Source organism: Sus scrofa, chromosome 6 (genome assembly GCF_054392235.1).
Source record: "Sus scrofa isolate SSC_HxYL_T2T_F1_AM1 chromosome 6, Sscrofa_HxYL_maternal_Yorkshire_Landrace_v2.0, whole genome shotgun sequence".
Lineage (NCBI taxonomy): Eukaryota > Metazoa > Chordata > Mammalia > Artiodactyla > Suidae > Sus > Sus scrofa.
Window position 1 is genome coordinate 96,039,842 of NC_139388.1, and position 16,777 is coordinate 96,056,618.

Genomic DNA, 16,777 nt, shown 5'->3' on the forward strand with positions numbered 1-16,777 from the left:
TCATGTTGACATGGCTTTCCCATATCACAATTAAAAGGATAATTAGCCTTAATTTAATAAATTAGTTCTATTGAATTATAATTACTCTTAAAAATTCATAAATTTGGAGTTCCCGTCGTGGCTCAGTGGTGAATGAATCTGACTAGGAACCACGAGGTTGCAGGTTCGATCCTTGGCCTTTCTCAGTGGGTGAAGGATCCGGTGTTGCCGTGAGCTGTAGTGTCAGTTGCAGATGCAGCTCGGATCCTGCATTGCTGTGGCTGTGGTGTAGGCCAGCAGCTACAGCTCCGATTGGACCCCTAGCCTGGGAACCTCCATGTGCCTCAGGAGCAGCCCTAGAAAAGGCAAAAAAAAAAAAAAAAAAAAACCCATAAATTTTAAGTGTATATTTTAATGGACTTTGACGAATATATTCAGTATGAAGCTCCCACCACAATCATAACACTCTAATTTTTACAAAATGTTGCCTTGACTTTTTACAGTCAGTCTTTATTTCCACCTCGTGACAACCACTGATCTACTTTGCACATTGATGCAAAATGGTATTGCTTTGTTTGCATTTTCTAATATTTCATATAAATGGAATCGTAATTTGTATTCTTCTGTGTCTTTCACTTAGCATAATGTTTTTGAGATTCTTCTGTATCATTTCATGTATCACTAGTTCATTCCTTTTTATTTCTGAGCATTTCATTTCATGGATAAACCACAGTTTATATAATTGTTTATCAGGTAATGGAAATTTGGGTTATTTCCAGTTTTTTGCGTTATTGACAAAGCTATTATGAACATTCTACTATAAATCTCTGTGAAGAATATATGTTTTCATTTGAGAAAAAATGCCTAGGGGTGGGATTGCTGGGTTGTATGTATATCATGAACTTTGTAAGAAAGCTGCCAAACGGTGTTCCAAAGTGGATGTGCCATTTTGAATTCCCATCAGCAGTCTGTGAGTTCTCCCTGGTCCATGACTTTATTAATACTTGGTATTGTTGAGTTCTAATTTTAGCCATCTGAGTGAGTATATAGTGGTATTAATTTATGATTTTAATTTGTATTTTCCTTATGACTAATTAGTGGGCATCTTTTTGTATTTATATTTGCTATTTGTGTATCTTTGGTAAAATGTCTATTCAAAACTATTGCACAATTTTTTATTGGGTTGGTTGTCATCTTATTGAATTGTAAGGTTTTTTTTTTTTTATGGATGTAATTCTTATATCAAGTATGACTTTTGCTACTTTTCTGTGACTTTATTTTCTTAATTGTGAAAAACAACTTTTCCCCCACATTTCCAGGGTTCACTTATTTATTTGTTTTCTGTCAATTTTGTTGAGATATAATTGACATACAGCACTGTATAAGTTTAGGGTATACAGCATCAGAGCTGTGTCTCAGTGGGTTAAAAACCCGACATAGCGTCCATGAAAATGTAGTTCTATATCCGTCCTCACTCAGTGGGTTAAGGATCTGGTGTTGGCACAACTTCCAGTGTAGGTCATAGGTGCAGCTTGGATCTGATGTTGCTGTGGCTGTGGCATAGGCCAGCAGCTGCAGCTCCGATCTGACCCCTAGCTGGAAACTTCCATATGCTGCAGGTACAGCCGTAAAAAGGAAAAAAAAAAAAAAAAAGTATACATCCCAGTGATTTGACTTACATACATCATGAAATTAATATCGCATTAAGATAGTAAATATCTATCATCTTTCTTTCATTTTTTAACCTATAATTTAAAAAATTAAAGAAATTAAAAAAATTTTTTCTCAATTTGAGAACTCTTAGGATTTACTCTCTCAACTACTTTCATGTATAACTTTCATGTATAACAGTGTTCATTGCATTTATTGTGTTGCACATTACCTCCCTAGTGTTTACTTAAATGGAAGATTGTACCTTTTGACTACCTTCATCCAGTTCCCACACCATCTTCTCCTTACCTCTGATAACCACAAATCTGATCTCTTTTTCTTTTTTTTCCTTTTTTTGTCTTTTTAGGACCACCCCTGTAGCATATGTAGGTTCCCAGGCTAGGGGTCGAATCTGGAGCTATAGCTGCCGGCCTATGCCACAGACACAGCAACTTAGGATCTGAGCCACATCTGCAACCTACACCACAGCTCGCAGCAATGCCAGATCCTTAACCCACTGATCGAGGCCAGGGATCGAACCTGCGTCTTCATAGATACTAGTTGGGTTCGTTAACCACTGAGCCACCATGGGAACTCCTGATCTCTCTTTCTAAGAATTTGTTTTTGAAGTATAATTGACCTATCACACTTTGTTAGTTTCTGGAATATAACATAGTGATTCAGTATTTCTGTATATTTCCAAATGTTTTCCACTGAATTTTATTTATTTATTTATTTATTTATTTTATTTTTTGTCTTTTTTGTTGTTGTTGTTGTTGTTGTTGCTATTTCTTGGGCCGCTCCCACGGCATATGGAGGTTCCCAGGCTAGGGGTTGAATCGGAGCTGTAGCCACCGGCCTACGCCAGAGCCACAGCACCGCGGAATCCGAGCCGTGTCTGCAACCTACACCACAGCTCAAGGCAACGCTGGATCCTTAACCCACTGAGCAAGGGCAGGGACCGAACCCGCAACCTCATGGTTCCTAGTAGGATTCGTTAACCACTGCGCCACGACGGGAACTCCCCACAGAATTTTAGTTATAATATGTCATCAGAGATATTACATAATTATAATTGTGTCTAATTCCCACACTGTACATTTCATAATATAACTATATCTCACTCACTTTGTGACTAGCGTTTGCACTGCTTAGTCTCCCTCACCTATTACTCTCATCTTACCAATCCCTCCCCTCTGGCAACTGCCTGTTTATTCCCTAAAACTGTAATTCTGTTTGTTTATTGTTAATTTGTTTTGTTTTTTAGAATCCAGATATAAGTAAACCCATAAAGTATTTGTCTTTCTCTGTCTGATTTATTACACTCATTGTAATATCCTCTATATCCATGGCAAGATTTCATTCTTTTTTAATTTTATGGTTGGGTATATATATATATATATATATATATATATATATATATATATATACACATTTTCTTTTTGTTTTTACGACTGCACCTACAGCATCTGGAATTTCCTGAGTTGGGGTCGAATTGGAGCTGCAGCTGACGCCTTTGCCACAGCCACTGCAACACCAGTTATATCTGGACGTGTTGTGCAGCTTGTGATAATGCCAGTCCTCAACCCACTGAGCAAGGCTGGGGATCAGTCCCACACCATCACAGAAAAAATGTTAGGTCCTTAACCTACTGAGCCACATCAGAAACTCTCCACCTCTCCTTTATCCATTCATCTATCAATGAATACTTAGGTTGCTTGCATATCTTGGTCCTTGTCAGTATTGCTGCAGTGAGCATAGGGATATATGTATCTTTACAAATTAGTATTTTTGTTTTCATTGAACAAATGCCCAGGAATGAGAAAAATTATTGGATCAGATTATAGTTCTGTTTTTAATTTTTTGAGAACCTCCATGCTGTTTTCCACAACAGCTGCACCAATTTACATTCCCAGTAACAGCATTCCAGAGTTCCCCTTTTTACTTATCCTCGCCGACACTTGCTATCTAGCATCCCTTTCATAATAGTCATCCTGACAGGTTTGAGGTGATATCTCATTGTGGTTTTACCCTGCATTTCCATGATTATTAGTGATTGGAGGTATCTGTCCATGTGTCTGTTAGCAGTCTGTGTCTTTTTTGGACAAATGTATATTCAGATCTTCTGCCCATTTTTAATTGCATTTTTTGGTTCTTTGATATTGAGTTCTAAGAATTCTTTATACATTTTGGATATTAACTCCTTATCAGATATATAATTTGCAAATATCCTCTTCCATTCATTCAGTAGGTTGCCTTTTCATTTTGTTGATGATTTTTTTTTTTGCTATGCAACATCTTTTTATTTTGATATAGTTCCATTGTTTATTTTTGCTTTGGTTGTCTTTGCCTGAGGAGATAGATCCTGAAAAATAATACTAAGACGGGTGTCAGAGTTTCCTGCCTGGGTTTTCTTCTAGGAGATTTATGGTTTCAGGTCTTACAATTAAATCTTTAATCCATTTTAAATTTAATTTTGTGTATGGTGTGAGAAAATGGTTCTTTCATTCTTTTGCATGTAGCTGTCCAGTTTTCTTAGCACCATTTCTTGAAGGTGCTGTCTTTCCCCATTGTGTATTCTTGCCTCTTTTGTTGTAGATTAATTAACCATGCAAGTATGGGTTTATGTCTGACCTCTCTGTTCTGTCCATTGATCTATGTGTCTGTTTTGTGCCACTTCCATACTGTTCTTATTACTATAGCTTTGCAGTATAGTTTGAAATCAGGGAGCATGATATCTCTAGCTTTGTTCTTCTTTCTCAAAATTGTTTTGCCTATTATGTTTCCATGTAAATTACAGAATTATTTATTCTAGTTCTGTGAAAAATGCCATTGGTGGTAGATAGGAATTGCTTTCAATCTGTAGCTTCCCTTGTGTAGTATGGTCATTTTTGTATTCCATCAGAATGATGTATTTTTCCATTCATTTGATAAATCTTCAGTTTCCTTTATCAGTAGTCTTACAGTTTTCTGAGTTGAGTGTTTTATCTCCTTAAATATATTTATTTGTAAATATTCTTTTTGATGATTTTTTAATTAATTTATTTATTTTAATTTATTTTTCTTCCCACTGTACAGCAAGGGGATCAAGTTATCCTTACATGTATACATTTTTTTCCCCTACCCTTTGTTCTGTTGCAATATGAGTATCTAGACAGTCTAGATACTTTGTGATGATATTTTAAATAGGATTGTTTTTTTCAATTTCTCTTCGTGATAGTTCATTGTTAATGTATCAGAGCACAGCAGATTTTGTATATTAATTTTGTATCATGCAACTTTACCAAATTCATTGCTGAGTTCTCATAGTTTTTTGGTTATGTCTTTAGGATTTTCTGTATATAGTGTCATGTCATCCATAAACTGGTGATTTTTCTTCTTCCTTTCCAATTTGGGTTTCATTTATTTCTTTTTCTTGTCTTATTACTATGGCTGGGACTTCTAATACTATGTCAAATAAAAATGGCAAGAGTGGATATTGTCTTATTCCTGATCAGAGAGGAAATGGATGCAATTTTTCATCATTGAACATGATGCTCCCGGTGGGTTTGTCACATATGACCTTTATTAGATTGAGATATATATTCCTGCTGTTCTATACTTTATAGAGATTTTTTTTTTATCATAAATTGATATTGAGTTTTGTCAGAGCCTTTTTTTGCATCTATTACAATGGTCATATTATTTGAATTCTGCAGTTTATAAATGTGGTGTATCACATTGATTTCCAGATACCAAATTATTGCATCCTTATGATAAATCCCACTTGCTCATGTTATATGATCTTTTTTATAATGTAATATTGAACTTGGTATGCTGATACTTTGTTGAGGATTTTTGCATCTATATTTATCAGTTATATTGGCCTGTAATTATCTTTTTTTATGGTATCTTAGTCTGATTTTGGTATCAGGGTGATCCTGGCCTCATAGAATGAATTTGTAAGTGATCTTTCCTCTGCAGTTTTTTTTGTATTAGTTTGAAAATGATAGGTATTAACTCTTTAAATGTTTGGTCAACCTCAGCCTATGAAGCTATCTGGCCCTAGACTTGTGTTGGAAGTTTTATGATTATGGATTCAATTTTATTGTTGGTAATTGGTCTGTTCACATTTTCTGTGTATTCTTGAGTCAATCTTAGGACATTGTACATTTCTAGAAATTTGTGCATTTCTTCTAGGTGGTCCTTTTTTATTGGTGTATAATTGTTCATAATAATCTCTTGAAATCCTTTATATTTCTATGCTATCAGTTTAACTTCTCTCTGTCCATTTTATATTTTATTTATTTGAAACCCTCTCTTTTTTTTCATTTTGAATATGTTTAAAGGTTTATCCATTTTGCTTACATTTAAAAACATCAGCTCTTCTGTTTCATTGATCTTTGCCTTTTTTTTTTTTTTTTTAAGTCTTTTTCTGTTCTGATCTTTGTGATTTATTTCCTTTACTGACTTTTGGTTTTGTTTGTTCTTTTTCTGTTTCCCTTAGGTGTATTGTTAGGTTAGGTGAGATTTTTCTTGTTTCCTCAGATAGGCTTGTATCACTATAAACTTACCCCTTAGAACTGCTTTTGCTGTATCCCACAGATTTGGTATCATTGTATTTTCATCTTCATTTGTTCCCAGGTATAACTTGATTTCCTCTTCAGTTTCTACAGTGACCCATTGACTGTTTAATAGAATATTGTATAGTCTTCAAATGATGTATGTTTTTTGCAGGGTTTTTTGTTTTGTTTTGTTGGTTTTGTTTGTTTGCTTTTTAGGGCCACACTGTCATGTAGAAGTTTCCAGGCAAGGGGTCGAATTGGAGCTGCAGCTGCCAGCTTAGGCCACAGCCACAGCAACAAGGGATCTGAGCCATGTTTGCAACCTATACCACAGCTCACGACAATGCCAGATCCTTAACCCACTGAGCGAGGCCAGGGTTCAAACCTGCATCCTCATGGATACTACTCAGGTTCATGACCTCTGAGCCACAATGGGAACTCCCTTTCATGGTTTTTGAATTTGGTTTCTAGCCTCATAGCATTGTGGTTGGAAAAATGCTTGATAGCAGATTTCATTCTAAAATTTACTGAAACTTGTTCTGTGGCCTGTCAAGTGATCTGTCCTAGAGAAAGTTCCATGTTCACTTTAAAAGAATGTGTATTCTGCTACTTTGGGGTAGATGTTCTATACTAATATGTTCTCTATATATCTATTAAATCCATCTGGTTTACTATGTCATTTAAGTCCAGTGTTTCCTTATTTATTTTCTGCCCAGATATTCTGTACATTGATGCAAGTGTGATATTAGAGTCCCCTACTATTGCTGTATTACTGTCAGTTTCTCCCTCTATGTCTGTTAATGTTTGCTTTATGTATTTACGTACGCCTTTTCCCATCTTATCACATTCAGTCTGTGTGTATCTTTAGATCTTACGTGTCTCTTTTAGGTAGAACTTGTATGGGCCTCATTTTTGTATCCATTTAGCTTCCCTGTGCCTTTTTTATTGGCGCACTTAGTCCATTTAATGTAAAGTAATTATTGATAGGTATAGACTTATGGCAATTTTGGTAATTGTTATATGGCTGTTTTTCAAACTTTTTGTTCCTTTTTTTTGTTCTCATTCTTTGTGATTTGAGGGCGATCTTTAATGTTATTTTGGGTTACTTTCTTCTTTTTGTGTGTATGTCCATTATTGATTTTTTGGTTTGTTGATAGCATGAGGTTTTTCTTTTGTTTTTTGCTTGTTTTTTGTTATTTAATTTTTATTTTATATTGGAATACAGTTGATTTGCAATGTTGTGTTATTTTCAAGCATACAGCAAAATTATTCAGTTATATGTATATCCACTCTCTTTCAGATTTTTCCTTAGAATTTATTACAATATGTTGAATAGCTGGGAGTTCCTGTCGTGACTCAGTGGTTAGCGAATCCAACTAGGAACAATGAGGTTGCAGGTTCGATCCCTGCCCTTGCTCAGTGGGTCAAGGTTCCGGCCTTGCCATGAGCTGTGGTATAGTTTGCATGCATGGCTTGGATCCCGCTTTGCTGTGGCTCTGGTTGGACCCCTAGCCTGGGAACCTCCATATGCCACAGGAGTGGCCCAAGAAATGGCAAAAAGATAAAAAGAAAAAAACAACAAACAACAAAAAAACCCAATATATCAAATAGAGTTTCCTGTACTATACAGTAGGTCCTTGTTGATTAACTGTTTTTTTTTTTTTAGTAACTGTTTCATAGTTATGTTTTCTATATAGTAGTTTATGCCAATCCGAATAGTAGTTTACACCCCCTCCATCTTTCCCCTTCCGTAACCGTAAGTTTGTTTTCAAAGTCTTTGAATCTGTTTCTGTTTTTTTTTTTTTTTTTTTTTTTTTTTTTTTTGTCTTTTTGCCTTTTCTAGGGCCGCTCCCACGGCTAGGGGTCCAGTCGCAGCTGTAGCCACCATCCTACACCAGAGCCACAGCAATGTGGGATAAGAGCCCTATCTGCAACCTACACCACAGCTCACGGCAACGCCGGATCCCTAACCCACTGAGCAAGGCCAGGGACCAAACCCGCAACCTCATGCTTCCTAGTCAGATTCGTTAACCATTACTCCACGACGGGAACTCCTGTTTCTGTTTTATAATTACTTCATTTTTATTATTTTTCAGATTCCGCATATAAGTGATATTATATGATTTTGCCTTTCTCTGACTGACTTAACTTCACTTAGTACGACAGTCTCTGAGTCCATCCATGTTGCTGCAAATGGCATTATTCCATCCTTTTTTATGGCTAATTTTCGTAGTTTCTTTCTGATCTTTAACTGTTAGTATGTAGAAATACAGTAGATTACTATGTATTAATTTTGTATCCTTCAACTTTACTAGATTCATTCATGAGCTCTTAGTTTGTTGGTAGCATCTTTAGGATTTTCTATGTATATTTCATGTCATCTGCGAACAGTGATAGTTTTACTTCTTCCTTTCCAGTTTTTATTTTTGTTATTATTTTTTTTCTGTCTTTTTTTGCCGTTTCTAGGGCCACTCTCGTGGCATATGGTGGTTCCTAGGCTGGGGTCTAATCGGAGCTGTAGCTGCTGGCCTGCACCAGAGCCACAGCAACGCAGGATCCGAGCCGCATCTGCAACCCACACCACAGCTCACGGCAACGCTGGGTCCTTAACCCACTGAACAAGGCCAGGGATCGAACCCGCAACCTCATGGTTCCTAGTCGGATTTGTTAACCACTGCGCCACGACGGGAACTCCCCCCAATTTTTATTTTTTTATTTCTTTTTCTTTTCTGTTTGCCTTGGCTAGGACTTCCAAAACCATGTTGAGTAAAAGTGGTGAAAGTGGACATCTTTGTCTTGTTCCTAATCTTAGTGGGAATTTTTTCAGCTTTTGACCATTGAGAATGATGTTAGCTGTGGGCTTGTCATATATGGCCTTTTTAATGTTGAGATAGGTTCCTTCTATGATCACTTTCTGGAGGGTTTTTTCAGTAATAGTTGTTCAAATTTGTCAACAGCTTTTTCTGCATCTATTGACATGATCATGTGGTTTTTAATTCTTCAATATGTTAATGTGGTATATATCACATTGATTGATTTGTGTATATTGAAAAATCCCTGGGACAAAGCCCACTTGACCATGGGATATGATCCTTTTTTGTATTGCTGGGTTTGGTTGTCTAGTATTTTGTTGAGGATTTTACATCTGTGTTCATCACTGATACTACTCTGTAATTTTCTCTCTCTCTCTTTTTTTTTTAAGGGCCACAATCATGGCACATGGAGGTTCCCAGGCTAGGATTCGAATTGGAGCTACAGCTGCCGGCCTACACCATAGCCACAGCAACACTGATGTGAGCCATGTCTGCAACCCACACCACATCTCAAAGCAATGCCAGATCCTTAACCCACTGAGTGATGTCAGGGGTCGAACCCACAGGCTCATGGTTCCTCATCGGATTCATTTCCACTGCGCCACAATTGGAACTCTTTTAATTTTCTCTTTTTGTGGTATCTTTTTCTGGTTTTGATGTCAGGGTGATAGTGGTCTTATAGAATGAGTCTGGGGGTGTTCCTTCCTCTCCATTTTTTGGGAAGATTTTCAGAAGGATGGATGTTAACTCTTCTTTAAATGTTTGATAGAATTAACCTGTAAAGCCATCTGGTCCTTGACTTTTGTTGGAAGTTTTTAATCATAGTTTCATTACTCGTGATTGGTCCATTCATCTTTTTATTTCTTCCTGGTTTAGTCTTGTAAGATTGTACCTTCCAAAGAAATTGTCCGTTTTTTGTCAAATAGGTGCTTATAGTAGTGTTTTGTCATCCTTTGTATTTCTGTGATGTCCATCGTAACTTCTCCTTTTTCATTTCTAGTTTTATTGATTTAAGTCCTCTACCTGTTTTTCTTTTTTTTTTTTTTTATTTATTTATTTATTTTTTTTTATTATTTTCCCACTGTACAGCAAGGGGGTCAGGTCATCCTTAGATGTATACATTGCAGTTACAGTTTTTTCCCCCACCCTTTCTTCTGTTGCGACATGAGTATCTAGACATAGTTCTCAATGCTATTCAGCAGGATCTCCTTATAAATCTATTCTAGGTTGTGTCTGATACCTGTTTTTCTTGATGCATCTGGGTGAGGGTTTATTAGTTTTGTTGATCTTTTAAGGATGTTAAGAGTTGTCTTATATACTGAGGTACTGCTATGTTGGGTGCATATATGTTTACAATTGTTATATCTTCTTCTTGGATTGATTCTTTGATCATTATGTAATGTCCTTCTTTGTCTTGTAACTTTTTAAAGTCTATTTTGTCTGATATGAATATTGCTATTCCAGTTTCTTTTGATTTCCGTTTGCATGGATTATTATCTTCCATTGTCTCACTTTGTTTTTGAATCCATTCAGCCAGTCACTGTCTTTTGGTTGGAGCATTCAGTCCATTTACATTAAAGGTAATTATCAATATGTACGTTCTTATTGCTATTTTGTTAATTGTTTTGGATTTGTTTTTGTTGGTCTTTTTCTTCCCTTGTGGTTTGATGACTGTCTTTAGTGTTGTGTTTGGATTGCCTTTTCTTACTTGTGTATTTATCTATTGTAGATTTTTATTTTGTGTTTACCATGAGGTTTTGATGTAGAAGTCTGTATATAGACAAGATTGTTTTAAGTTGCTGATTCCTTAATTGCAAATTCATGTCCAGTATCCTACATTTGTACCCTCCTCACGATTGGTGGTTTTGATATCTTATTTATGTGTGGATGATTTCTTACCTTTACCATATATTTGCCTTACCCACAAACCTTCGCATTTGTAATAAGAATAGCAGAATAACAGCACTGACAACACCTGACTCTTAACCTGTTGAGCCATGAGGAAATTCATCAGCTTGAGATTTTTTTGACTATACTGTCTTACAATTTGCTGATCTGTTCCTCTGTGTCATTTAATCTTTTAGTTAATTCCTTTTAGTGGTTTTTTTTTTTAATTTCATTTATTGTATTCTTCAGCTGTTTTTGTTTACATTTTCTGACTCTTTCTTCGAAATTTCCAACTTCTCACTATTCATTCTTTATCTTTACAGTTATTACCTTGAACTCTTATTGGGTAGAATGCTTCATTTGGAACATATTCCTCTATTGCCTCATTTTGCCTAGTTCTCTGTTTTTAATTCTGTGTACTTTATAGGTTAATATGATTCCCAGTCTTAGATAAGTGACCTATGTAGGACATGTCCTATAGGACCAAGTAGTGCAGTCCCTTTTGATCCCCAGAGTTGTATGCTCTAGGGGTGCCCTCTATACGCACTGCATGAGTCCTTATGTTATGAAATACTAACTACTGTGGCTGTGGTTGTAGGTGTGACTGGTCCCCAGCCCGTTTGGTTGCCATATGTAGGCGTCTGCCTCCTTGTGTGGCTGGCTGCAGCCCAGGGAGTTCTGGTCCCAGTGCTGGCCCACTGGTGGGCAGGGCCAGGTTATAAGGTGGCTGGCTGCAGAGCTCTGCAGGGTTCCTAAGCTAGTGCTTTCCTTCTGTGGGTGGGGCTGTGTGGGAGGTGGGTGTCCTGGGCTGGTTTTGACCCACTGAGGTATAGACTGGGTCCTAATACAGGTGGCTGTGGGACTACAGTATTCCCAGGGATAGTGTCTGCTCTCTGGTGGGCAGGGCCACTGCCCATGGGATCCCAGGGCTAGTGCCCATCCATTGGTGGGTGAGGATGTGTCCTGGAGCTAGTTCCAGTCCATTGCTGGGCAGAACTGAATCCCAGGATCTCTGGCTGTGGGGCCTAGGGTTCCCAAAGCAGGTATTGGCTTGCTGGTGTGTGGGCATGGTTCCCATGGTATCCTGGGGCTAGTACTGACCCACTGATGGGCTGAGCATGCTTCTGGGAAATCTCTGGCTGTGGAGCCCTAGTGATCCTGGAGCTGTTGTCAGCCTACCTGTGGTCAAGGCTGGTCCTGAGAAGGTCCTACAGCTGGTACCCAGTGGTAAGTTAGAGCTTTGTTTTTAGGTTGCTGGTGACTCATGGGGCCTTACAGCAGGAAACCTGCTGGTAGGTGTGACAGTGTCTACACCTGGCTAGCTGCTTGGCCACCCAAGATTGGTGGCACCTGGTTGGTTGGCAGTTTGATTCCAATTCTCATAAGCTAGTGGGAGGATTCTAAAATATTGTTTGCCAGCAGCAGGGTTCTTGTTGTAGCCTGAACTCCCCTAAATGGCTATGACCAGCATCTATATCCCCAAGGTAAGTTCTTGTTCCTCTTGCCTCTCTTGGAGGCTTCCCAAAACCAAGTGGGTCTGTCGTGGGCTCCTTACAGCCTGCTGCTTTTGCCTAGGTTTTGGAGTATGTGAGGAAAGAGTGGAGTCTCTTGTTTCCTACAGCCCCCTGGCTCTCCAGAAAATAAGCCCCACTGGCCTTCAAAGCTGAGTGTTCTAAACATTTGTCTTCTCAGTGTAGGAGTCCTGTGCTGGGGAGCCCTATATGGGACTCGGACCCCTCACTCCTTGGGAGAAACATCTGCAGTCGCAGATTATCTTCCCATTTGTGTGTTACCTACCTGCTGGTGTGGAGTTTGATTATATGGTGTCTCCCCCTCCTACCCATCTTGTAGTAGTTTTTCATATCTTCAGTTGTAGAAACTCTTTTCTGCTAGTCTTCAGGTCATTTTTATGGATAGTTACTCTGTACATGGTTGTAATTTTGTTGTTCTTATGGGAAGAGATGAGCTCAGGGTCTTCCTATTCTGCCGCCTTGGTCAGCCGCACCAGAGTAGAACTTTTTAATTTCGAGGAATCTACTCTATCAATTTTTATCCTTTTACAATTCATGCTTTTTATGCTCCCACCTAAAAATCTTTGCTTAACTATGGTAATTAATATTTTATCTTTTTTTCTAGTTTTGTTTTTTTGTCTTTTATGTTTTTCTATAATCCATTTTGAGGTAATTTTTTTGTATAAGTTGAGGCAAATTTCAAGTTTCATTTATTTGATACATGATAATCGTTCCTGCGCACTTTTGCAAAGGCAACCCTTTCCCATTAGATTCATTGGCACTTTTGTTAAAAGTCAATTGACTATATATATGTGTTGGTTTGTTTCTGAAACTGTTCTGTTCCATTGATTTATGGTTTTTTGTTTTTTTCTTTTTGTCTTTTGAGGGCCGCACATGCGGCACATGGAGGTTCCCAGGCTAGGGGTCGAATCGGAGCTGTAGCCGCTGACCTCTGCCACTGCCACAGCAACTTGGAATCTGAGCCATGTCTGTGACCCACACCACAGCTCACGGCAACACCAGATCCCCAACCCACTGAGCAAGGCCAGGGATTGAACCCTCAACCTCATGGTTCCTAGTCGGATTCGTTAACCACTGAGCCACGACGGGACCTCCTTAGTATTTTCTACCTACACTATCTTGTTATCTGTAAAAAAGGCAGTTTCATTCTTTTTGTTACAATCTCTCTCTTTATTTTTTATTTTTTTTACTTTTTTAGTAACAGCCCTTTTTTGGCCACACCCATGGCATATAGAAATTTCTAGGTTAGGAGTAGAACCTATGCCACAGCAGCAGACCAAGCCTCTGCAGTGATAACACTGAATCCTTAAAGAACTGCACCACAAGAGAACTCCCTTTTTTTTACAATCTTGATGCATTTTCTTCCTTTTTAAAAATTTTTTGCGTTAACTGGAGTCAGACCATCATGCTTCTTATCAATCTTACGGAAGTGTTTAGCCTTGCAACATAAAGTATCATGTTACCTGTATGTTCTCAAGTTCAGGAACTTCTCTTCTATTTCTGATGTGCTCAGGTTTTTATTATGATTGTGTTTTGAACTTTATCAGGTGGATCTCTTCAGATAAATCTGTTTTTTCTTTTCTGAGTTTATTAAAATGGTGAAATATGTTAACTTTTTAAATGTTAAACTAACCTGGTATTCATGGGATGATCACTACTTTCTTTTGATGTATTTATTTATTTATTTATTTTTTTCTTTTTAGGGCCACATCTGCGGCATATGGAGGTTCCCAGGCTAGCGGTCGAATTGGAGCTACATCTGCTGGCCAGTGCCACAGCCACAGCAATGCAGGATCTGAGCCACATCTGCAACCTACAGCACAGCTCATGGCGATGCCAGATCCTCAACCCATTCAACCAGGCCAGGGTTTGAACCCGCAACCTCACGGTTCCTAGTCGGATTCGTTTCTGCTGCGCCACGATGTATTTATTCTTTTATATATTGCTGTATTCAGGTTCTGATAATTTGTTAAAGGTTTAAGTGTATTATTTTAAAAGAGCTCTTCAGCTGTAATTTTCTCATAATGACATTGTCTGTCCTTGCTATCAGGATAATAGCAACATAAGGTGAACTAGTGTTATTCCTCTTCTGTTTTCTGAGGTATAATTTATATAATTGTTGGGTAGGATTCAACAGTCTAACTATCTGGGTCTAGAATTTTTTTTTTTTAATGGACACACCTGCGACATGTGGAGGTTCCCAAGCTAAGGGTCTAACTGGGGCTGCAGCTGCCGGCCTACACCGTAGCCACAGCAACACCAGATCCGAGCCAGGTCTGTGACCTACACCACAGCTCACAGCAACACCTGCTCCGTAACCCACTGAGCGAGGCCAGGGGTCAAACCCACAACCTCATGGTTCCTAGTTAGATTGTTTCTGCTGCGCCACAACAAGAACTCCAGGTCTGTAATTTCTTTGTGGGAAGGTTTCAAACTATGAATTGAATTGCTATAGGTATTTAGGTAATCTATTTCTTTTAGAGCCAGCTTTGTTAATTTGTGTCTTTTAAGAAATTTGTCCAATTGATCTAACTTAAGTTTATTGTTATAACAATGTTTATGATATTCTGTTGTTATTCTTTTAATGTCTGTAGAATCAGTTGTTGGTAATCTGTCTTCTCTCTTTTTTTTTTTGTTTTTTTGTTTTTTTGCCATTTCTTGGCTTCTCCAGCGGCATATGGAGGTTCCCAGGCTAGGGGTCGAGTTGGAGCTGTAGCCACCAGCCTACGCCACAGCCACAGCAACGCAGGATCCGAGCTGCGTCTGCAACCTACACCACAGCTCACGGCAACGCCGGGTCCTTAATCCACTGAGCAAGGGCAGGGATCGAACCTGCAACCTCATGGTTCCTAGTCGGATTCGTTAACCACTGCGCCATGACGGGAACTCCTGTCTTCTCTCTTTTTATCCTTGATCATCTCAGCTGGAGATTTGTTTTTTTGTTTGTTTGTTTGTTTTTTGTTTTTTTTTTGTCTTTTTGCCATTTCTTGGGCCGCTCCCGCGGCATATGGAGGCTCCCAGGCTAGGGGTCGAATCGGAGCTGTAGCTGCCAGCCTACGCCAGAGCCACAGCAACGCAGGATCCAAGCCGTGTCTGCGACCTACACCACAGCTCACGGCAACGCCGGAACCTTGACCCACTGAGCAAGGGCAGGGACTGAACCCGCAACCTCATGGTTCCTAGTCGGATTCGTTAACCACTGCGCCACGACGGGAACTCCGAGATTTGGTTTTTTTTTTTTTTAACCTTCTAAAAGTACCAGCTTTTAGTTTTACTATTTTTTTCGCTTTTTTTTCCCATTCATTTTTGCTCTTATTTTTTTTATTATTTCCTTACTTGGTTTTTTTTGGGGGGGGGGTTGTTTTTTGTTTTTGGCACATGGAGTTCCTGGGCCAGGGATCTGATCCAAGCTGCATTTGAAATGTATGGTGCAGCCATAGCTATGCCAGGTCCTTTAACCTACTGCACTGGGCTGGGGATTGAACCTGCATCCTGGTTCTTCAGAGGTGCCAATGATTTCATTGTGCCAGAGTGGGAACTTCTACTTTGTTTTGTTTCTTAGGTTACTTTGGTTTTTAAGGTAGTCTTTTTCCCAGTTTCTTAACATATAAGCTTTTTTTTTTTTTTTTTTTTTTTCTCCCTTTTTTAGGGTGGTGTATGGAAGTTCCCAGGCCAAGGGTTGAATCAGAGCTGCAGCTGCCAGCCTACGCCACAGCCAGGGCAACGCCAGGTCCCTAACCCACCAAGCGAGGCCAGAGATTGAACCCACCTCCTCTTGGTGGGTTAAGAAACAAGTCAGTTTCTTAACTGACTGAGCCACAATGGAAACTCTTTAAATTTTTGACTTTCAACTTTTATTGACTTCTCATAGAAGCTTTTTAACATTGTAAATGTCCCTGTAAGCCCTGTTTTAGCACTATTACATAAATTTTGTTTTCCTTTTTATGTACATTTATAATATTCTCTAACTGTATTTGTGATTTCTTCTTTGACCTGTGGGGTATTTATTAAGTGTTGTTTAATCTCTAATTTTTAAGGATTTTTCTAACTTTATTCCATTATTGGTTTCTAGCTTAATTCTATTTTAGTTAGATAATTTATTGAGGCTTGTTTTATGGCCCATGTACTCATATGTTCCCTTAATTAGTCATGAGCAGTAATAATTGTTATTCATACCGCATTGGGTAGGTCTAGTATCTGGAACTTAGTAAGTACTCATATGTTAGTGATTATTACAATCTTACCTTCTACACTTCAGTTTTCTTTTTTTCTTTTCCCATATGGATTGGATTAGATAATCTCTAAAGCTCTTTCTAGATCTAAGAACTGTAAGTCTTTGGGATCTAATACTAAATTCCATTTTCTGTACATT

The 16,777-nt window shown here is 38.4% G+C and overlaps 1 protein-coding gene across 48 annotated transcripts in view; it reads left to right on the forward strand.

Moving 5' to 3' along the window:
• The window catches only part of ZMYM4 (zinc finger MYM-type containing 4), a 164,638-nt gene that overhangs the window by 117,726 nt on the left and 30,135 nt on the right, over positions 1 to 16,777 (forward strand). The window contains exon 23 of one of the 48 annotated variants that reach the window (XM_084963823.1): positions 1,552 to 1,632. The exons of the other annotated variants lie outside the window; for them this stretch is intronic. The gene's annotated coding sequence lies outside the window, so the exon portion shown is untranslated. Of the gene's footprint in view, positions 1 to 1,551; positions 1,633 to 16,777 lie in introns of those variants that run through there. 48 annotated transcript variants of the gene reach the window in all.